Raw genomic sequence first — 24,038 nt, forward strand, 5'->3', positions numbered from 1 at the left:
TGAAATTAATAAAATTAAATGGGCAGATAGACCTATCCAAAATAAATATTATTATAATAGACCTACTCCCATGGATGTTCTTATAGAAGAACAAGAATACATTTTTGCTAATATTTATAATGGGAAAAATATTTATGAATGGAATATTGATGGTTTTAGTGATAAGAAAATTTATAATACTGCTCACAGAATGCTTATGTATAGTACTGTGTGTAAAACCTCAGGCAATAATGATAAAAATATTGCTAAAATGATTATATCAAGATTTACTGGCCAACTTAAAGGTTGGTGGGATAATTATTTAAATCAATCACAAAAAGATGATATAATAAATTCAATAAAAATTGAGAATAATATTCAATCAGAAAATGTAGTATATTCATTAATAATGACAATGATTGAACATTTTACTGGTAGATTCACTGATGAGAGTGAAAAGATTCGTACTTTATTAAGTAATCTAAAATGTAAAACACTTACTGATTTTAGATGGTACAAAGATACAATAATAATATTAAAAAAATCAAAGTTATCATTCAACGAAACTTTAATAGTTACAGAAGAAGAAAGATGAGGAGAGAAAGAGAGAACAAGGTTCCGATTTTCTTGTCGATCTTGCGACTTATCGGTTTATCCAATCGACGAACCGACTTCAGTTATGGGATCCTTGACACGAGGTCTTCGATTTGAGGTAAAAATTTTATATTTTTTGTGATGTTTGAAATTTGATGATTTTTGGAATAAATCCGATAAATTTTTAATCATACAGAAATTGAAGATTGTTGAATATTGTATGATTTTAACGAAGAAGAAATGATTATAGTGATATTATTTTGAATTATTCCTAATTTATTATAATTATAAATTTTTAATCGTTGGATTGAGATTGGAGAATTAATTGTCAGTTGTTATTAATTCTGATTATATATGCGGTAGAATAACTGACAAGAAACTAAGTTTTGAAGTCGGAATTGAATTACGTTATGATTTTGATTTGATATGAATTTTCGAAGTTTCAAAAGATTTTTGAAACTTATATGGTTGATTTTGAATGATGTTATTTATTGAAATGAATATGTTATTGATGTAGATATATTATTATTCTTATATCTTCAAGCTACATCGACTGGAACGAAGAATTGAGGTATGTTGCGACCGAGTAACATACGACTTGTATCTGTATCATATGATATATGTTTGATTGATTTGATTGATTGGATTGAGAATACATGTCTATATGCCTTATTTGTTGAGTTTATGTGGCATACATGACATGCACGTTGAGATATGATCCTTGGATACCCTGATATGATTGGATTTGTTTCTAGGGTTTGTGATCACGATGCTATGTATGGCATTATGTGGCCCTTAAAGCATAGTCATTAGTGGCCCCGCTATTGATAAAGAGGTGGAAGTCGATGCTATGTATGCCGCTTTGTCGACATTATCATACGAGTATCCCTGATTGAGGCCGGTGTGCCAGCTCGAGCATTGATTTCATAGCTATTCGATTGATTCTGACATGTGCTCAGTGGATGAGCATTTGACCTGATACCTCCATGACATACATGCATTGCATACCATATATCATTGTTTAGATATCTGTGGTATATATTGTGGTTGTTTCAGACTGAGCTTTGCTCAACCCAGAGAGGGCTGTTGTTTTTGTATGTTGACAATGACAGGTACTTCAGGTTATCAGGAGACCGGAGATGGTACTTCTGGAGGGAGTCATGGTTTATTTGAGGTTTTCGTGGTCTATCCCAATATATATGTATATGTATCTATATATCGGGGCATGTCCCGAGGATATGATTGTTTGTCTGTATTTGCGTTTGATTATGTGTGGGCATATTTTATGATGTGAGATGAAATACTATTTTTAGCATTCAAACAAGATGTTTTGGGCTCATCGTAAAGAAAATTTTGACTCATTTTCCGCTGTAATTAATTAATTCTAATCAAATTGCATTATAAGATTGATTAGAAGATAAGGGCCCCACAACAGATCAGCTGATTCCTCATTTTCAGTTTTATTGTCATTGAGATCAGTTTGCTTTGCTCTGGCCTTTTAAAAAGATAGGTCAAGCTTGTGATACTCATTCACCATGTCATAAGTGTAGAAATAAGTTCATCTCGTGTGAATTCAGTTGAGCTAAAGTCAAATACCTGTTGATTGATTGACTCCAGTTCTGTGTTATCAGCCATTAGACACTTGACTTCTTCATCATCACTGGAGTAGCTCAAGCTCTCAGATTCTGAATCATCACTGTCGGATTCTGCCCATTTTGACTTGCTTTCCTCAGCTAGAAGAACCTCATGCTTCTTTCTGTAAGATTTGTTGTCATCTTTTGATCTTATTTTGTGCTCATATGAATTCTTTCCCTTTTCAGTTGAGTCTCGACTGTCCTTCTTAAGATTGGGACAGTCAGCAATGAAATGACTAGTTTTGCCACAGTTGTAGCAAGCATTAGGTTCTTATTTGGAGTGATTTTTCTGATATTGTGCTTGGAAATTTCCTTGATTTCTTCTAATAAATCTTCTAAACTTTTTGACGAATAATGACATAGCGTCATTACTTAAATGATCAGCAGATTTGTCAAATGAACAAGTTGGTTCAAGTTTGATAGCAACTAGGGCAGTTGTAGCAGCTGGTGTAGAAGGTTCCACTTCTCTGGTTTGCAACTCAAACTCGTAGGCTTTTAAGTCAGCAAACAAATCATGAAATTCGACCTTGTTTAGGTCCTTTGATTCTCGCAATGTCATGGTCTTAAAGTCCCATTCCTATAAGTTCAGTCCCACCTCTTTATTTGAATACACATTTCCGGGTGCATTCAGTTCGTTTACTATGCTGCTGATTCTCTCATCATATTAATGCATGGATTCTCCACTCTTCATCTTGATATTGTCAAACTTTTTAACAACAACAAATAGCTTGTTCTCTTTGGTTTGGTCATTGGCTTCACAGAGCTGAAGCAATTTCTCCCGAATTTCCTTGGCAGTTTTGCACATTTTTATCTTGCTAAAAGCGACTTTATCCTGCGTTTTGTATAAGATGTCTTTAGCCACGTTGTCCAAGTTGGATTTCACTTTGTCTTTAGCTGTCCATTCTTCTCGAGGTTTTTCAATACGATGTGGTGCCCCATCAGTTATGGCAACATTAGTTTTTTCCTTCAATATTTTCATAGGTCCGTCGGTAATAAAGTACCATATGTCATATTCTTATGCAGATAGATGAGCCTGCATTCTGATTGTCCAATCATCAAAATCTTCTCTGGAGAACATTGGAATTTTGTTGAATGAAGACATGTTGATCAGTTTGTATATAGAAATAATCAGAAAAAAGATTCAACGGCTCTGTTACCAATTGATAGGATCGGTAAAAGGTGGAAAAGCGTTTAGAAGGAGGGTTGAATATACACTTACAATTTTCAAAAAACTTTTTGACTGATGAGTTAGTTTAGTGATAAACTGATACTCGGGAATCTTGTAAGTCAATATAAATTAGTTAACAAATAATGTGCGGAAACAAACTGACTGATAGATAGAATATAAACTGAACTAAGAAGACACAAGATTTTATGGATGTTCGGAGATTTCAAATACTCGTACGTCACCCCTTCTATCTCAAGGATAGGATATACACTAAAAGACTTTGATCGATACAAGCAGTTGTACAGACCGACCCACTTCAGTTTTGGAAATAACAATGCCAAACTGAAACTCTTAGTTACAAACTTGTTTACAGTACGCAATAGAACTGAAATAATCTAACACAACTGATCTCTTCAAGATCGAGTATTATAGTTTGTGTTTGAAAGCTCGATGTATAGCCTGAAAGCTATGAATGTATACAATACGCGTGAGCTTTGATGTTTGCAAAGATTTCAACATAGTAACTGAATAGAAAATCGATAGTTGTTCAAAGTTCAAGGATTCAAAAATTCAAGAGTTGTTCTTCAGCTGCCCTTCTCTAATATTTATAGGTTTCTCCCCAACTGTAATATAAAATATAAATTGAAGCTTTCTATCCGTTGCTTGCAACGTCAACATTTTTCTGACAGTCGTAGACTCCAGCTTTTCTGAAATGCGGCGATCCCACTACTTATTGCAGTGAACTTTTGTCAATTGAATGTCTAATTTCTTAACATATGATATGTATGAAAGGGGATCGGTTACAGTGACCGGAAGCGCAATGGAAGTTTAAAATTTTTATTTTTCATAAGAAATTTTCGGCCACCTTGATTTAATGTGTAGCAAATACAATAAACACAAAATGACATTCATAGTGTGTTAAGAAATGTACCTATCAATCACAAGGATTGATGTATGGCTCCAACTAAGGTGTAAACACCTTAGCTCTTCATTGGTAGAAACTATCTTCAAGCTTCCTTTGAGCACTCCTTGCTCAACTATTAAGCCCACCACCAACTAGGTAGATCCCCTCTTAATTTGCACTAGAAAACTAAGAGGATTTTTCAATGAGAATTATTTTCTTTCCTCAACACTTGAAGAAAAAAATGAGAGAAAAATGAGGAGCAAATTCTTCAAAATTTCGGCCAACATGTGTGTGTTGGAGGGGGGAAGACTTTTCTTGGGTGTTGAAAAAGTAGAGACAACATTTTGCATGCCAAGCCAATTTTTTAATAAAAAGTATTTCCCAACCTTTCACCTCCCAATCATGCAATATCATGTGGGCTTGTAACAATTACAAAGGGCCCATGGACTTTTAATTTAAATTGTCTCAAACACATTTGAGCTCAATTAATCATTACTTGATTTTACTCAAGACCACTAGTTTAAAAATTATTTCCAATTGTGCTCTACAAGGTCCAATGTTATTTAATTAATTCAACACTTGAATTAATTTAATTATTTGGACTCTACTAGGTCCACTAGTATTTAATTAATTCAACACTTGAATTAATTTAATTTAGTCCATAATAATATTTATGAAAATCACAATTTTCAAATACATTATTCACTTTGCCAACTTTTAATTTAGGAACACATTCATAAATTAAAAATTACATTTCCCTCATAAAAGTCATACTTCTATTTTTCTTCAAGCTTATAAACTCCTTTATAAGCCGTTCAACACATTGAACTATTTTACTTTTCAACGGGATCTAGAAAGCTAGTACTTGTGTGGCCCTCAATGGTTCATTAATACAACTAGCCGTGGGTTCACATCTCCATGTGATTCGGACTAAACATGTCCTTATATGAGCATACCCCAATTGCTCTATTCTTACTTATCAACTCCTTGATAACAATAACGTCAGAACTCAAGTCTGATAGTACCCAACCAATCATGTTAAACGCCTAGCAGCATCGCTTACATGATTCCCTAGGTATCAAATGATAGTGCCTGCAAGAACCATTCAATTATGGTTAGCGTATAGTACGGTCCCTTCAACTCATATATCCCGATCGATTCGACAACCATTGGTTTATCGAGAGTTGTCAATGAATCGATGCTATGTGTCATGTCGTAGTTGCATCGATGGTGTAATCTATGAAACCTCTTTCATAATTACCACCATACTCTGATCAGAGATTTCAACCTACATACATATGAGAACACATAGGATATCCATACCCGAAGGTAAGCGGTGAATCCCCGACTACAATGCATCGACTCCTATATGTTTCGACAGAACACCCAACCCTTCCACCTGATCACCCCATGAGAGTCGGTAAACAAGTCAAAGTGTAATTCTAGCACATAGAGTCTCAATGTTGTCCCGGGTCATAAGGACTAATGGTGTACAACTATAAACTAGGACGTCATCACTCGATAAGTGAGAACCACTTGGAAAGTCCTTTAAGGAGGGTTGTTCAGTGCACTCTACGAGGAGCACCTATCTGTATGCTCGGACATCACAATGTCCCCTACCAATGAAACATGGTACTCACATCGCAGATACTAGTCTCGAACTCGAGCGGCCTATATCCTTCATAGCGACGGCTGAATCGACTAGGAACTGTTTAGAATATACAGTATTCCAAATATGAGTTTCATGATACTCATCATATGAGCATCTCATATTCTTTCTACTATTTGTATATTCAAGGGCTTTATCTATGCAACTAGCATTGGTATACACATAAAGATTTGCAAAAACAATAATTTCAAATATTATTAAAATAAAGACTGCTTATACATAGAGTTTCATTGTGAACACTCGGCCAACACTTGGCTCGACGGGCACCTACTCTAACAATCTCCCACTTGCACTAGAGCCAACTACCCATATGCTTTAAACCCATTGATTCGCGATGCATCTCGAATAATGGTCCAGGTAAAGGCTTAGCTAGTGGATCAGCAACATTATCTGCGGAGCCAACTATGTCAATCGACACTTCTCCTCTTTCCACAATCTCTCGGAGGACGTGGTACTTTCTCAATACAAGTTTGGATTTCTGATGAGGCCTTGGCTCCTTTGCTTGAGCTATAGCTCCAGTGTTTTCACAAAACACCGGGACATGAGCAACTCCATTAGGAATGACGCCCAACTCTTGGACAAAATTCCTTATCCAAACAGCCTCCTTTGTTGCATCTGATGCAGCAATGTATTCGGCCTCTGTGCTGGAATCCGCAGTATTGTCTTGCTTGGAACTCTTCCAAGAGACAGCAGCACCATTGAGCATGAATACAAACCCAGAGGTTGACTTCGAGTCATTGATATCGCTTTGGAAGCTAGAGTCGGTATAACCTTCCAGTTTCAGTTCTCCACCCCATAGACCAAGAACAATTTATTGGTCCTTCTCAACTACTTGAGGATGTCTTTCACAGCTTTCCAATGTGGAAGACCGGGGTTCGATTGATATCTACTCCCTACACTTAGTGCGAAAACCACGTCAGGACGCGTAGATATCATCCCATACATGATGCTACCAATCGCAGATGCATAAGGAATGCTTGTCATCGCCGCTATCTCTGCATCAGTCTTGGGAGACATAGACTTGGATAGGAACACGCCATGACACATTGGTAGATGTACTCTCTTGGACTCATCCATCGAGAACCGCTTCACGATGGTATCAATGTATGTGGATTGGGTGAGACCAAGCAATCTTCTTGATCTATCTCTATAGATCTGTATTCCCAATACAAAAGATGCTTCACCCAAGTCCTGTATCGAGAACTTACTTGCTAACCATATCTTAGTTGATTTCAACATTCCTACATCATTCCCAATTATTAGAATGTCATCAACATAAAACACCAGGAATGTCACAACACTCCCATTGATCTTCTTATACACACAGGGTTCCTCAGGATTCTTAGCAAAACCAAACTCTTTGATTGTACTGTCGAATCTGAGGTTCCAACTCCTAGATGCCTGTTTTAGACCATAAATAGATCTTTGAAGTTTGCATACCATATGCTCACTTCCGATAGATGTAAACCCTCCAGGTTTGAGACATGTAAATCTCTTCCTTAATATCCCCATTAAGAAAGGTTGTCTTGACATCCATCTGCCATATCTCATAGTCATACCATGCAGCTATGGCTAGCAAAATCCTTATGGACTTGAACATTGCAACTGGAGAAAAGGTTTCCTCAAAGTCAACTCCTTGTCTTTGAGTATATCCTTTTGCCACCAATCGCGCCTTGAAGGTCAATACCTTCCCATCCGCCCCAAGTTTCCTCTTGTAAATCCATTTACACCCTATGGGAACAATTCCCTCAGGTGGATCCATGAGATTCCACACTTGGTTCGAATGCATGGAATTCATCTCAGATTCCATAGCTTCAAGCCATTTGGATGAATCGGCATCAGATAACGCTTCCTTGAAGGTCCTTGGATCACATTCAAGGTTAGGCTCATCATGGCCCTCTTCAAGAAGCAGACCATACCTCATAGGTGGTCTCGAGACTTTCTCGGATCTTCTAGGAGCTTGTATCTCCTCTCTTGGCTCTTCGGGTGTGGGTTCTATAATTGTGGGTGTCTCTCGAACCTCTTCGAGTTCTATCATCTCCCTTTTTTCTATCCAATAGAAATTCCTTTTTTCCAAAAAGGTTGCATTCCTAGAAACAAACACCTTTGTTTCTTGGGGATGATAGAAATGATATCCAACTAAATTCCTTGGATATCCCACAAAGTAACATAAAATGGATTGACAATCCAATTTATCTCTCACTACATGCTTTACATAAGCAGGGCACCTCCATATTCTAAGACAAGAATATTTGGGAGGCTTACCCATCCATATCTCATATGGTGTCTGCCTTTAAATGGACATTTAGTGGAATATCTTTTGATTTTAAGTTACAGAGATCGTTTTCAAGTTCTCTAGTACCAATCAAACATTAATTCTTGTAAATGTTGCAAACACCTTTTTTAAATAAACAAGAATATCCATCTTTATCAACATAGAAATGGAAACAATGTTTTTCACCAAATCCGGTACAAACAAAATATCTCTTAAAATTAACTTAAAATCATTGTTCATAAGCAAGTAAACATCTCCAATAGCTTTGGCAGCAACTCTTGCCCCATTGCCCATCCTTAAGAAGGTCACACCTTCCCTAAGCTTTCTACTTCTTCCCATCGCCTGCATATCATTACAGAGATGTGAGCCACATCCGGTATCCAATACCCAAGAAGTAGAGTTAATTGAAATGTTTACTTCGATATAGAACATACCGTTTCCAGAACTCTTCTGGGCCAGATATTCCTTGCAATTTCGCCTCCAATGTCCAGGCTTCTTGCAGTGATGACAAACATCACTAGTCTTGTCAGCCTTAACTGGTGTGGCTGCCTCAACGGGATTCGGAGATTGCCTCAACAAGGGCACGTTCTTCTTGGGACGTTGGAAAGAACGCTTCTTTCCCTTCCCATGTGGATCAATCTTCGTACCAGATGAAGAACCCACATAAAGAACTAACTTCTCTTTCTTGATGGTTGATTCAAATGTAACAAGCATATTCACCAACTCCTCAAGGGTCAGCTCCATATTGTTCATGTTGAAGTTCACCACAAAAGGATCAAATGAGCTAGGCAATGATAACAGCAACACGTCGGTGGTCAACTCTGAAGGCAAGATAAGATCCATGCCAACGAGCTTGTCCACGAGCCCAATCAACTTCAGGCCATGCTCATGGACCGAGGCCCCATCTCGCATGCGCAAAGTGATCAGCTCCTTGACGGTAGCATGCTTAAGAGGCTGTGTTTGCTCACCAAAGAGCTCCCTGAGATGCAAATGAATGTCAGCAGCACTCTTTGCATCCTCAAAACGCCTCTGCAGCTCATCATCCATAGAAGTCAGCATATAACACCTGGCTATCAAGTCATGGTCACACCATTCCTTGTAAGCCTACAATTCCTCAGGAGTGCAGTCTGTCGGAGCCTCAACAGGGGGCGACTCAGTCAGTGTATATGCTACCCTTTCCGAATTCAAGACGATTTTCAGGTTTCTTAGCCAAGTGAGGTAATTAGGTCCAGTTAATATGTGTTTGTCGAGTATTACGGATATCGGATTGCGAATCGAAGACATTGTCAATTTGTACTGAAAAGTAAAAACAGATAAATGTTTATGACTATTTTAAAATATTTAGTAAGATATGAAGTTTGGACTTTTACTTCATAAATATTTGCTCCCACTGTTTTGACATCTTTCACTACCCTCTAGTGAAAACGGGAAACTCCTTTCCTCAGTAGGTACGTAAGGTCCAATTAGCGAATTATGATCCCGAATAATATCAGCCAATCACAATTCCTAAAAAGTGGTTTCCAATTAACAAAGTATACAAACACCTTTTGTCTACTTTCAAATTAATTTATTTATAACCGAATTTCTTGTAAATCATCATTTACTATAAATATTTAAAGTCCAACTTAAAATATTTATTTCATTTGAAAATATTTGCAACTTTTGTAATTTTAAACTTAAGGGCCCAAAAACTCATTTTTCACCAAAAACATTTTGGCCCATTTAAAATTCACAAATATGTTAACCATCTAATGGCCCAACAACATCAAGGCCCATGACACTTTGATTATCCAAAACACTTTTGGAAACCCTGGTCGTCATCGCCATCGCCGGAGCTCCGTCGCCGAATTCCGGCCAACTTACCAATAAAAAATTTTTTTTTATTAAAAACATGGGGCTGTTCGGGGCTGCCCTAGCTGCACATTTCGAGCAGCCCCTCGGGCAGCCCAAGCAGCCCGAAATGGGCAGCAACTTGCTGCCCAAAATTCCCCCGAAACCGGCCTTGATTCGATGCAAAATATTAGTCTCATGCGGTTAGAAATCAATCTCAATATAATATCTTGTAATTGCTACACAAAATCGTAACCATAGCTCGGATACCACTTGAAAGGGGATCGGTTACGGTGACCAGAAGCGCAACGGAAGTTTAAAATTTTTATTTTTCATAAGAAATTTTCGGCCACCTTGATTTAATGTGTAGCAAATACAATAAACACAAAATGACTTCATAGTGTGTTAAGAAATGTACCTATCAATCACAAGGATTGATGTATGGCTCCAACTAAGGTGTAAACACCTTAGCTCTTCATTGGTAGAAACTATCTTCAAGCTTCCTTTGAGCACTCCTTGCTCAACTATTAAGCCCACCACCAACTAGGTAGATCCCCTCTTAAATTGCACTAGAAAACTAAGAGGATTTTTCAATGAAAATTATTTTCTTTACTCAACACTTGAAGAAAAAAATGAGAGAAAAATGAGGAGGAAATTTTTCAAAATTTCGGCCAAAATGTGTGTGTGGGAGGAGGAAGACTTTTCTTGGGTGTTGAAAAAGTAGAGACAACATTTTGCATGTCATGCCAATTTTTTAATAAAAAGTATTCCCCAACCTTTCACCTCCCAAGTATGCAATGTCATGTGGGCTTGTAACAATTACAATGTGCCCATGGACTTTTAATTTAAATTGTCTCAAACACATTTGAGCCCAATTAATCATTACTTGATTTTACTCAAGCCCACTAGTTTAAAAATTATTTCCAATTGTGCTCTACAAGGCCCAATGTTATTTAATTAATTCAACACTTGAATTAATTTAATTATTTGGACTCTACTAGGTCCACTAGTGTTTAATTAATTCAACACTTGAATTAATTTAATTTAGTCCATAATAATATTTATGAAAATCACAATTTTCCAATACATTATTCACTTGGCCAACTTTTAATTTAGGAACACATTCATAAATTAAAAATTACATTTCCCTCATAGAAGTCATAGTTCTATTTTTCTTCAAGCTTATAAACTCCTTTATAAGCCGTTCAACACATTGAACTATTTTACTTCTCAACGGGATCTAGAAAGCTAGTACTTGTGTGGCCCTCAATGGTTCATTGATACAACTAGCCGTGGGTTCACATCTCCATGTGATTCGGACTAAACATGTCCTTATATGAGCATACCCCAATTGCTCCATTCTTACTTATCAACTCCTTGTTAACAAGAACGTCAGAACTCAAGTCTGATAGTACCCAACCAATCATGTTAAACGCCTAGCAGCATCGCTTACATGATTCCCTAGGTATCAAATGATAGTGCCTGCAAGAACCATTCAATTATGGTTAGCGTATAGTACGGTCCCTTCAACTCATATATCCCGATCGATTCGACAACCATTGGTTTATCGAGAGTTGTCAATGAATCGATACTATGTGTCATTTCGTAGTTGCATCGATGGTGTAATCTATGAAACCCCTTTCATAATTACCACCATACTCTGATCAGAGATTTCAACCTACATACACATGAGAACACATAGGATATCCATACCCTAAGGTAAGCGGTGAATCCCCGACTATAATGCATCGACTCCTATATGTTTCGACAGAACACCCAACCTTGCCACCTGATGACCCCATGAGAGTCGGTAAACAAGTCGAAGTGTAATTCTAGCACATAGAGTCTCAATGTTGTCCCGGGTCATGAGGACTAATGGTGTACAACCATAAACTAGGACGTTTCCACTCGATAAGTGAGAACCACTTGGAAAGTCCTTTAAGGAGGGTTGTTCAGTGCACTCTACCAGGAGCACCTATCTGCATGCTAGGACATCACAATGTCCCCTACCAATGAAACATAGTACTCACATCGCAGATACTAGTCTCGAACTCGAGCGGCCTATATCCTTCTTAGCGGCGGCTGAATCGACTAGGAACTGTTTAGAATATACAGTATTCCAAATATGAGTTTCATGATACTCATCATATGAACATCTCATATTATTTCTACTATTTGTATATTCAAGGGCTTTATCTATGCAACTAGCATGGGTATACAGATAAAGATTTGCCAAAACAATAATTTCAAATATTATTAAAATAAAGACTGCTTATACATAGAGTTTCATTGTGAACACTCGGCCAACACTTGGCTCGACGGGCACCTACTCTAACAATGTACAGCTGAGGGATCAGCTGATTGATTGTAGTTGATAAACTCTCAAATGTTTGTAGTAACTGATCAGTCATTTTTCTACGTAGTTCAGTTGCTGATTCAGTTGCCTTTGAAAATCTGCGTATTATCCTTCAGTTACTGGCAACCGATAGTTTGCATATTTTAGATAAGTTTCTATCATTCTTCTAGATTATTTTAACTCTCAGTGTAATGCCCGAGAGTTTATACCGTGTTAAATTACGATTATTGATTGTTAATTGAGATAATTATGAAAGGGCTAACCGAGACACGAAATGAGATCGCGTGTGAAAATTGATGTGCGAGGACAGTAGCATCGGCGCACATGCGCGACCAGGTGCGCGCACATGCACCAAACAGGCAGAAGACCTCGCGCATATGCGCGGAAGATGTCGCGCATATGCGCGAAGCCTATGCGAGTAACTCCAGAGAGTCTCGCGCATATGCGCGGAGATGAGTCGCGCATATGCGTGAGGCGATGTACAGGATATATGCGGAGACAGTGTGTCTCGCGCATATGCGTGATGTCAGTGCGCGCATATGCGGGAGTAGTCTAGGAGCCGGACAGTGCTTCCGGCGCATATGCGCGGATTTTTGGCGCGCATATGCGCGAGGCATGCAAAACGGAAGGATGACACTTGCCATCACCGTGCGACGTGTATATGTATATATATAAGCAACTTCAAATTCTCAGAAATAAAAAGAAGAGAGGAACCGAAGCTCCAAGTTCCTGATGTGCGAAAATTGAACGCCACGCAAATTCCGTCCGTCTGATTTTGAATCCGAGTACGGTATCGTGTTACTAGCAACGACAGCTACAACTGGACGTAAGTTTTGTTACGTTTAGACATGATTTGAAATTATGATATTGTCAGAATTGAATATGAATCAGATATAGTGTTTCTGCTACAGTAGACATTGTATAATTGAAGTCAGATTAAAGAATAGACTGTTTATAAAATTATTATGATTTTTGAAAGATATTGATTGAGATTTGATATCAGAGTTGTGTTATTATTCAGATTATGAGTTGTATTGATACTGATTATGAATTCTGATATTATATCTGTGATGTTGAGATTGAGGGGGTTATCAAGACTGTATTATTATGCCTTCGAAACATCAGTTGATTGATATTGATCAGATTCAATATTGATTGAGATTGTATTGTTATGTCATTGACATTGATCAGATTATATACCAATTTGAGTATTGATTAGAACGGGTCTTGAATTGAGTTATATACTGATATGGCATTTATGTGACTTGTCATTGCCAGAATGGGTATGGACAGATTGACATACAAGACTTCGTCTTCATCCGAGCGTGAAGAGAAAGGTATAAATAAATGTTGATTCGGGATTGCACAACTCGAGTTAGGTTTGACTTGAGTTTCCTAAAATCACATACTTTACTTTATTGCATTGATATTTGCAGATTATCAGACTGACATTGTTAGTCTATTGAATTATAGCAGAGCAAGAGTTTGAGTCTAGGACAGATCAGCCTAGCTAGGGCAGAACCGCCGAGTCTTTGTCAGAACCGCGTAGACTCTAGACTTACGGTGTATCGATGAGCTTAGATGTAGATCGACGTCTATTGTAGACATTCGATACAGCATACCAAAGTCTAAATTAGATCGGGATCCCTAGATTAGAATGAGAGATAAGTCGAGTCTTAGATATCGAGACTAGAACTTGATTTACAGATGTGTATTGATTTATGTTTCGTAGATTACGATTCAGATATTATTTACAGACTGGTATTGATACATGTTGGTTGATTATGCTACATGTGATAAGATATAATTCATGCTTTTATGTTAATTAAGTTAACTGCATGTATACATTATTTATACTGGGATTTATTCTCACCGGAGTTATCCGGCTGTTGTCTTGTTTTGTATGTGTGCATGACAACAGGTGGGACAGGTTCAGGGTTGAGAAGATGAAGAGTGATCGTGATTAGAGTGGAGGCTCCGGACTTGGATTAGAGATAGGGTTGGACACTTGATATTAGCTGTTAAACCTTAGTTGAATAAATGTATGTAGTACAGGACTTGTACTTTTATACTGAGATGTATACTAGTTAAATTCCATTACGTTCCGCACTTACATTTTAAAAAGAAAAAAATTTAGACCCTGTTTTATAATTGATTAATTAGTCCCAATGATGATTAAGAACATGATTAGCGTCCGGGTCCCCACAACAGGTGGTATCAGAGCGATAGATCCTTTAGATTGAGATAAAAGAGATTGAGCGGGGTAGATTGAGTTTTCTTTCCTTGCATGTGATTGCTAGCATGAGATTTATTTTAATGTTGATTTACATTGTGTATGCTAGCATGAGATTATGTTTTACTGCTTTGAAATACATGGTTACCTGATTATCTGATTTGAGTTGGTATTATGTATTATTGAGTATGAATCAGATCTGATTAATGATCAGCTATAAGATGATCAGAGAAAGATTGTAACAGATTTGTAGTATTTGAGTACTAATGTTTTGATAAGCAGATATACCACCACGGAGAATTCCAGAAAGGGGTAGTACTTCGACTGAACAGATAGATGTATCAGAAACTCAGATAGAAATACAGTTGAAAGAATTTCAGTTATTTCAGCCGCCGATTCTGAGTGGTACCGAGACGTCTGAAGATTGTGAGAACTGGTTTGATGACATAGAAATATTGTTTGATTTACTTGATTATTCAGATAAGCAGAGAATTAAACTGATATTCCACCAGTTACGAGAGACTGCCAGGAGTTGGTGGATTACAAGTAAAAGAATGCTAGAACAGAGAGGTACAGTGATTTCGTGGGAAATATTCAGAACTGAATTTTATCGAAGATTTTTCTCAGTTTCGTACCGAGAGGACAAGAAAGCAGAATTTGAGAATTTAAGACAAGGCCAACTGAATATTGAAGAATATGTTGCGAAATTCTCTACTCTACTGCGTTTTGCTCCTCATGTAATTGGGAATGATGAAGCTGTAGCGGATCAGTTCATCAGAGGATTCAACTCGGAGGTAGTTGCATTGATGAATATGCAGCGACCTTATCATTTTGATGATGCCTTGAGTAAAGCGAAGAGAGCGGAGGCGAGTCTGATTAGACAACTAAAAAGGGTGTGTGCGATGCAACCCCAGACACAGTAATCCCCTCTCCGATTTGATCGCGGCAACACGAGTGGAAAGCAAGATTTGCTGAAAGTTCGAAAGAAGCCATTCAAGAAGTTAGGGAGCGGACTGAGCGGTTCAACTAGCTCCAGTGGTTCCAGCCCAAGTTATACTGGAGTGTATTGCAGGATTTGCGGAGGGAGACATTCCACAGAGCAATGACAGGGAGTGACTGGTAGTTGTCGTATCTGCCGACAGCCGGGACACTTTGCTAGAGTTTGTCCCCATAGAGATTCCCGAAGATTTCAGGGATCAGGACCATCTGGTGGTAGTGACCGAGGGACAGACCCAAGAGGCACTTGATGATATAGTGGCAGGTACTGTTACTTTATGATTATATTGCATATGTATTGATATATACTAATACAGTTCCTATGATTATCTGTGACTGAGTTGCATTGATACATATGGTATCTGTAGGGTCTGTATTGCTGTAGTATTAATTTTTGTACTTGCTGGGTTTTGTATTACTGTAGTATTGATCCTTATACCTTTTGGGGAAAGGAATTGATATTAGTGAATTCTGTGATATGTTGTATACTACAGTAAGATGAGAATGAGATCGAGTTAGATTATGATGTACTTGTGTTTTCTGATTTGATGGCATTATTGATATTAATATGCTGAACAAGTACAGAATTATTATAGATTTCTTTCTAGAAAGTATAAGATTCAGACCAGATATGGCTGATGAGTAAAGATTTCACGGTAAGGATTCTAGATTTAGAATTCCTTTGATATCTGTGTGTGTCTATGACTCGATCGATACAGAAAGGAACCGATGGTATCCCTATGTATTCAGTAGACATACTGAAATCGAGTCTAGCATTGGCAGATTTGCCAATGATGTACGAGTTAGCTGATGTTTGCCCAGATAAGATTTCAGATTTGCTTTATATCAGAAAGATAGATTTCAGAATTGAATTGATACCAGGTACTGGTTGTGTTTTAGAATTCAGTACAGAATGATATTGAATGTACAGAATGACACTGAAAGAATTGAAAGAATTGAAAGATCAGTAGAAAAGTACCGACCAGGAGTTACATCTGATCTAGTGTTTCTCTTTGGCATGTTTCAGTATGTTCAGAGATATTCTGATGATTTTATGCTCGTTGTATCTATGATATTTTGATATATTCGCAGCATCTGATTGATTGAATCGAATATCTAAAGATTGTATTGAATACTCTGAGAACTATGATTATTGTATACAGAAATTTTTCAGATATGAATTCTGCTTGAAACAGATTGTATTCAGAGTATGCGATATCTGAAGTTAGTATACCGATTAATTTTGACACAGTTGAGATCAGAATCAGTGACTGAGAATGATACCGATATCAGAGAGATCAGAAATAGCAGAAATTTCAGAAAATTTCAGAAATGTCAGAAATTTATTTTTGGTCTAAATTGACAGATTATCGTATACGATTGTTGTTTTGTGTCTGCCTGAGTATTGTTATATTTCTACAGCAGTATTTAATACAGAGCATGGTGAACCGTTGAGATTATATACAGTTCAATTCGAATCAGAATTGAATTCGAGAATTTCAGTGAGTCAAAAATGTGATCAGAAGGTTCAGAATTAGATTTCGATAATCAGAGCAGAGCATCGAGCAGAGTGACAGATATGTGATTCGTATTGTATAAGAATGATTATCTTATAATTTCAAATGTTTCAGAATTGTGCAACAGAATTTGATATCGATAATCAGAACCGAATACCAGGTAGGTATTTTTCTTTCATTTATATTATTAACTGATTGGTTTATATCAATTAGTTCGAATCTGAAATGACAGATGGTGTCAAAAACACACAGTAATAGATTCAGTTTTCAGTTGGTGACTGTAAATGTATGATATTCGAACAGATAGTTTTGATGTAGACAGATTAAATCAGTTATGATAGAATTATACTGAAATGTTGGCAGAACTTGTACTGAAATGTCTGAATTGCCAATAAATGAAGACAGAAAGATAGAAATCCGAAGAATTATTACAGAATTTGTATATTTCTGACTAGACATGGGGAGTATACTTCGATGAATTTCGTAATGAGATCACTGCAATAATTTCCAGATTGTGATGTAATATGATTGTGATTGATAGATTGTTCAATCTATATCTATTAGTTTGTACCAGATAACGTACAAACATGACCAAATGACATAGATCGATGTCAGAAAAGTGGTCAGAATAACTAGAGTGCCGAAGTAGAGTATATCGGATTGTGATTTTGCTTGATTTTGGTGCTTTTGGCAGAATGTATAGCATGATTTTATCTATGGTTTATAGATTGACGGATAGTCGGAGCGAACTATCTAGGTACTGGAGGATATCCAGGAACTGTAGTGCTGGATTTTAGCACTAGTGACCTGATGTCTTGTCACTTTATGAGTTAATGTATAATAATAGCTATTAGATAAGTATCGAGATAGCTCTAGTCGAGGTATTGTACAGTGAGTACTGCGAATTTCCTCTGAATGGGAATGATATTACGGTGATATTTGAGATTGAATTTGATCACAGCTGATGATATTAATTGGGTATGAGCTGTTGATTGGTATATACGGATGTTGTATAGCCAGTATTTGCAAGTAATTTTATCAGAATGGTTTGATAGAATTAATTTTCTGAAGTAACCTCTATTATACATTCCTTCCTTATCTGATTTGATTTTCTGTGATTTAGAAGACGAAATCATATCTTAGAGGGGGAGAAATGTAATGCCCGAGAGTTTATACCGTGTTAAATTACGATTATTGATTGTTAATCGAGATAATTATGAAAGGGCTAACCGAGACACGAAATGAGATCGCGTGTGAAAATTGATGTGCGAGGAAAGTAGCATCGGCGCACATGCGGGACCAGATGCGCGCACATGCGCCAAACAGGCAGAAGACCTCGCGCATATGCGCGGAAGATGTCGCGCATATGCGCGAAGCCTATGCGAGTAACTCCAGGGAGTCTCGCGCATATGCGCGGAGATGAGTCGCGCATATGCGCGAGGCGATGTGCAGGATATAAGCGGAGACAGTAGGTCTCGCGCATATGCGCGATGTCAGTGCGTGCATATGCGCGAGTAGTCTAGGAGCCGGACAGTGCTTCCGGCGCATATGCTCGGATTTTTGGCGCGCATATGCGCGAGGCATGCAAAACGGAAGGATGCCACTTGCCATCACCGTGCGACGTGTATATGTATATATATATATATATAAGCAACGTCAAATTCTCAGAAATAAAAAGAAGAGAGGAACCGAAGCTCCAAGTTCCTGATGTGCGAAAATTGAACGCCACGCAAATTCCGTCCGTCTGATTTTGAATCCGAGTACGGTATCGTGTTACTAGCAACGACAGCTACAACTGGACGTAAGTTTTGTTACGTTTAGACATGATTTGAAATTATGATATTGTCAGAATTGAATATGAATCAGATATAGTGTTTCTGCTACAGTAGACATTGTATAATTGAAGTCATATTTAAGAATAGACTGGTTATACAATTGTTATGATTTTCGAAAGATATTGATTGAGATTTGATATCAGAGTTGTGTTATTATTCAGATTATGAGTTGTATTGATACTGATTATGAATTCTGATATTATATCTGTGATGTTGAGATTGACGGGGTTATCAAGACTGTAATATTATGCCGTCGAAACATCAATTTATTGATATTGATCAGATTCAGTATTGATTGAGATTGCATTGTTATGTCGTTGACATTGATCAGATTATATACCGATTTGAGTATTGATCAGAACGGGTCTTGAATTGAGTTATATACTGATATGGCATTTATGTGACTTGTCATTGCCAGACTGGGTATGGACAGATTGACATACAAGACTTCGTCTTCATCCGAGCGTGAAGAGAAAGGTATAAATAAATGTTGATTCGGGATTGCACAACTCGAGTTAGGTTTGACTTGAGTTTCCTAAAATCACATACTTTACTTTATTGCATTGATATTTGCAGATTATCAGACTTACATTGTTAATCTATTGAATTATAGCAGAGCCAGAGTTTGAGTCTAGGACAGATCAGCCTAGCTAGGGCAGAACCGCCGAGTCTTTGTCAGAACCGCGTAGACTCTAGACTTACGGTGTATCGATGAGCTTAGATGTAGATCGACGTCTATTGTAGACATTCGATACAGCATACCAAAGTTTAAATTAGATCGGGATCCCTAGATTAGAATGAGAGATGAGTCGAGTCTTAGATATTGAGACTAGAACGTGATTTACTGATGTGTATTGATTTATGTTTCGTAAATTACGATTCAGATATTATTTACAGACTGGTATTGATACATGTTGGTTGATTATGCTACATGTGATAAGATATAATTCATGCTTTTATGTTAATTCAGTTAACTGCATGTATACATTATTCATACTGGGATTTATTCTCACCAGAGTTATCCGGCTGTTGTCTTGTTTTGTATGTGTGCATGACAACAAGTGGGACAGGTTCAGGGTTGAGAAGATGAAGAGAGATCGTGATTAGAGTGGAGGCTCCGGACTTGGATTAGAGATAGGGTTGGACACTTGATATTAGCTGTTAAACCTTAGTTGAATAAATGTATGTAGTACAGGACTTGTACTTTTATACTGAGATGTATACTAGTTAAATTCCATTACGTTCCGCACTTAAATTTTGAAAAGAAAAAAATTTAGACCCTGTTTTATAATTGATTAATTAGTCCCAATGATGATTAAGAACATGATTAGCGTCTGGGTCCCCAGACTCAGTTTGTCAAACATTCGAAATTCAGTTTTGGACACCTTTACTGACTCGAGCCTTTCCCATAGTATCATATAAGTTTATAATTGACTTGTAATATTTTTCTTAAACGTAAACATGAACCTTTCTATTTATTAACTTACTTACTAAATCGTAAGGCATTTTAATCTTAAAATTATTCAAAACTTGAATATTTCAATCCCAAATTTTAACCAGAGCCTTTTCATCTCTAATCTACTGTCCATGCCCCTAACCAAGAACAGCATCATGCTCGAACCACCTAAAACGTTAACCTACTACCCTTGAAATAAACGTCCGAAGGAGACGCGTTTCGGCATATAAACACTTCTAACGACTTCATGCTTAAACCGACTCGAACCAGACCCACACCAGGCCTTATACCCAACCATTAAACATAAATTAAGACCATGATACAACCCTTGTAAACTCAGAACTAACGCCTGAGCTCCAAAGCAAGCCAGAGCCGTGACTAGCCTAACCTGTCTCCCATTGGTACAACTGGTTGCTTCCTGGTCCAGCCGCCTTCCCTAGCCAACCCACCCCTGAACCAACACCACCAGGCCCTCCCTAGGACCCTAAGTCACGACCCAAGACACTGCCCCATGCCGTGGTCCCGTCCAGCAATCGCCCTAAACCCCACAGCCGTGACTTGCTCTCCGTGAACCCAATTGCACAGCTCAGCTTCCTTTGCTCAGCTTCTTAGCTGCCGCTCTAGGCCGTGAACCACCATAAAGAGACTCGTCCTAGGACCCTTAGACATGCACCAGACCCTATCCCTTGGCCCCCAGAAGACCCATACACCAAACTGCGCACAACAACTATCACAGCGCCTCAAACCCCAACTCACGCGTGGATGACTTACCACGATTTCTTGGTGTTCCAGGTTGGGTTCCAGTCCATAACAGACCCTTTACCACCATCTAGACCCACTCCCTAATCTAACCATACACCACAACAATAAGCTAGAAGGATCTGCCAAAGGTTCAAATCAAGAAAGCCAAGAAACCCGACAGTTCATGCACACAAATTTCAGAAACCTTTTCCCACTTGTTTTGATCTTAGTTTTTCATATAACCAATAATTGTTGGATCTCGATTTTCTACGTGCCCAAACGCAGCGGAAGTTTAAAATTTTTTATTTTATTTTGAAAAACAAAATAATATTTGGACACTCGTATGGTTTTCAATAAATAAACATACATAGGATGTTAGAAATTATACCTTTGTGAATTAAATCACTGGACTCCAACTAATCCGGTATAAACGGATTAGCTCTTGTTGATTCCTTACGAACTTTCTTCGATGAAATCCTCCTATCAATTCCACGACTAGATAGTGTGTTCCTCTTCTAATTTGCACTAGAAAATATAGAAGATGTTTCGCGTAGGAGAAGAAAAATTGAGAGACGGCTCAAAGGTTTTTTCTCAAAATGAGGTGGCCAATTTTTTTCTTTGGAGGATGTTATTCTCGAAAACTTGGTGGTGGGTGGCTAGGGTTTTTGACTTGGAAACACTTATTTATAATTAAGTCAAAGCCTAATTACAAAATTAACATTAATGGGCTTGATTTAACTAATTGGGCTAGTCCAACTAGATTGATTAATTTAATCAAAGTCCATTATACTTTAGTTATTTAATATGTTGGACTTGTACCCTTACAAGCCCATTAAACATATTATCCACCATATTTAATTTATTAATTAATCAACTCAACTTTTGAGCTTAATAAATTAAATACATTATAAATTCAAAATTTGAATTTATTATTTAAATCATAAATTCAACTCCTTGAATTTTTGTCTCCTCCAAAATTTAATATTTAATAAACCCAACATTTGAGTTTAATAAATCAAATTCACAAATTTTATAAATTCAACTACTTGAATTTATTCTCTCAAAATTTAATCATCATAAATTCAACTCCTTGAATTTACTATATAATATAAATTCAACTTCTTGAATTTATTCTCTTAACGGGAACAAACAATCCAGTACTTGTGTGACCCTCAATGGTTCAGGGATACAGCTAGCCGTGGGTTCACAATTCTTTGTGATTCAGGACATAATCCTTTTATTCGGGCTTACCCTAGTTAGCCCCATTCTTTTCATCAACACCTTGATCAAGAATGTCAGAACTCATTTCTGATTGCACCCATCGGATCATGGTAAGAGAGTCTAGTAGCATCGCCCCATGATCCCCTAGGTATCACTGATAGTGTAAGGACCGTGTATCGTAATCCTATATGATTATCGATAATTCATGAATTTGATGTGTGATTATACATTCGATGTATATCCTGACAATGGAATTGAAAAATGAATATTGAATATGAATTGACGTTGTAAGTGCTCGATTGGAGAAGCCGGACGCCAATAAGTACAAAAATCAAATAATGGTACAGAACGTGTGGCGTCCGGGCGTTAGAAAGTGACCGCCCGCGCGCCAGAGTATGTGAAATGGATGTTCGGGCAGAACATGCCGCGCCCGAGCGGTAATTTGTGACCGCCCGAGCGCGGTACATATTTGAGTCGGGGGCAGAATGTCTCGCGCTCGGGCGCGAGAATTCTACCGCCCGAGCGCGAAGGCGGTAAAGATAAGAATGAAATTTTCATTCATTTCCTTCTTCATCTTCTCCTATGAAGTTTTGAGAGAGTACGAGAAATCTTGATTTCTTTCGTCCGAAATCACTTCGAAACGCTGTCTAAACGCGAAACAAATTATATATTTGTGATCTTCGCGTCGAGGGCTTCTAACTGAGGTAATTTTCTTCTAGTTCCAGCAGCTTGAAAGATCAAAGTGCTGGAATAGCATGTATTTGAAGTTGAATTTCTGATATGTAGTAAGATAAACGACAAGAAACTTGTATTCAAAGTCGGAATTGAATTATGATATGAATTTGTTTTGATATGAATTTTTGAAGTTTCAAATGATATTTGAAACTCATATTAATGATTTTGGAGTATGTTATTGATTGGAATGAGTATGTTATTGATGTAGATAAAGTGTAATATCAATATCTTCAGGCTACATCAACTGGAAACGAAGAATTGAGGTATGTTGCGACCGGGTAACATACGACAGGTATCTGTATTATATGATATATGTCGGATTGATTTGATTGATTGGAATGAGATTATGTGTCTATATGCCTTATTTGTTTATTTATGTGGCATACATGACATTGAGATTGAGATATCGATGCATAAAATAAATGTTTTGTTAACACACATCATTTTATGCATACATCGATACATGACATGCACGTTGAGCTATGATTCTTGGATACCCTGATATGATTTGATTGGCTTCCGGGGTTTGTGAACACAATCGCTATGCCGGTATTATATGACCCGTAAAGCATAGACAATTGTGGCCCCATATGATTGGATATGAGATGTGGGATTGATGGCGCTTCGTCGACGCATTCATACGTGTATTCCCATATCGGCTGGTGTGCCAGCTCGAGCATTGATTTGATTTGATAGCGATTCGATTGATTCTGACATGTGCTCAGTGGATGTGCATTTGACCTGATACTTCCACGACATACATGCATTGCATACCATATATCATTGTTTAGATATCTGTGGTATATATGATTGGTTGTTCCATACGGAGCTTTGCTCACCCCCAAGGGGGGCTGTTGTTGTCTTTGTGTGTGGACAATGGCAGGTACTCCAGGAT

General features: G+C 37.6%; 1 long non-coding RNA gene across 1 annotated transcript; it reads left to right on the forward strand.

The window, feature by feature from the left end:
- The first annotated feature begins 592 nt into the window (after nt 1–592).
- On the forward strand, nt 593–23,571 carry LOC142521416 (uncharacterized). Its single transcript, XR_012814168.1, has 2 exons — nt 593–691; nt 23,352–23,571. It is a non-coding gene; the product is annotated as an uncharacterized LOC142521416 (long non-coding RNA).
- Nucleotides 23,572–24,038: the final 467 nt, after the last annotated feature.

The sequence above is a fragment of the Primulina tabacum genome, chromosome 12, assembly GCF_025594145.1.
Source record: "Primulina tabacum isolate GXHZ01 chromosome 12, ASM2559414v2, whole genome shotgun sequence".
NCBI classification, from domain to species: Eukaryota; Viridiplantae; Streptophyta; class Magnoliopsida; order Lamiales; family Gesneriaceae; genus Primulina; species Primulina tabacum.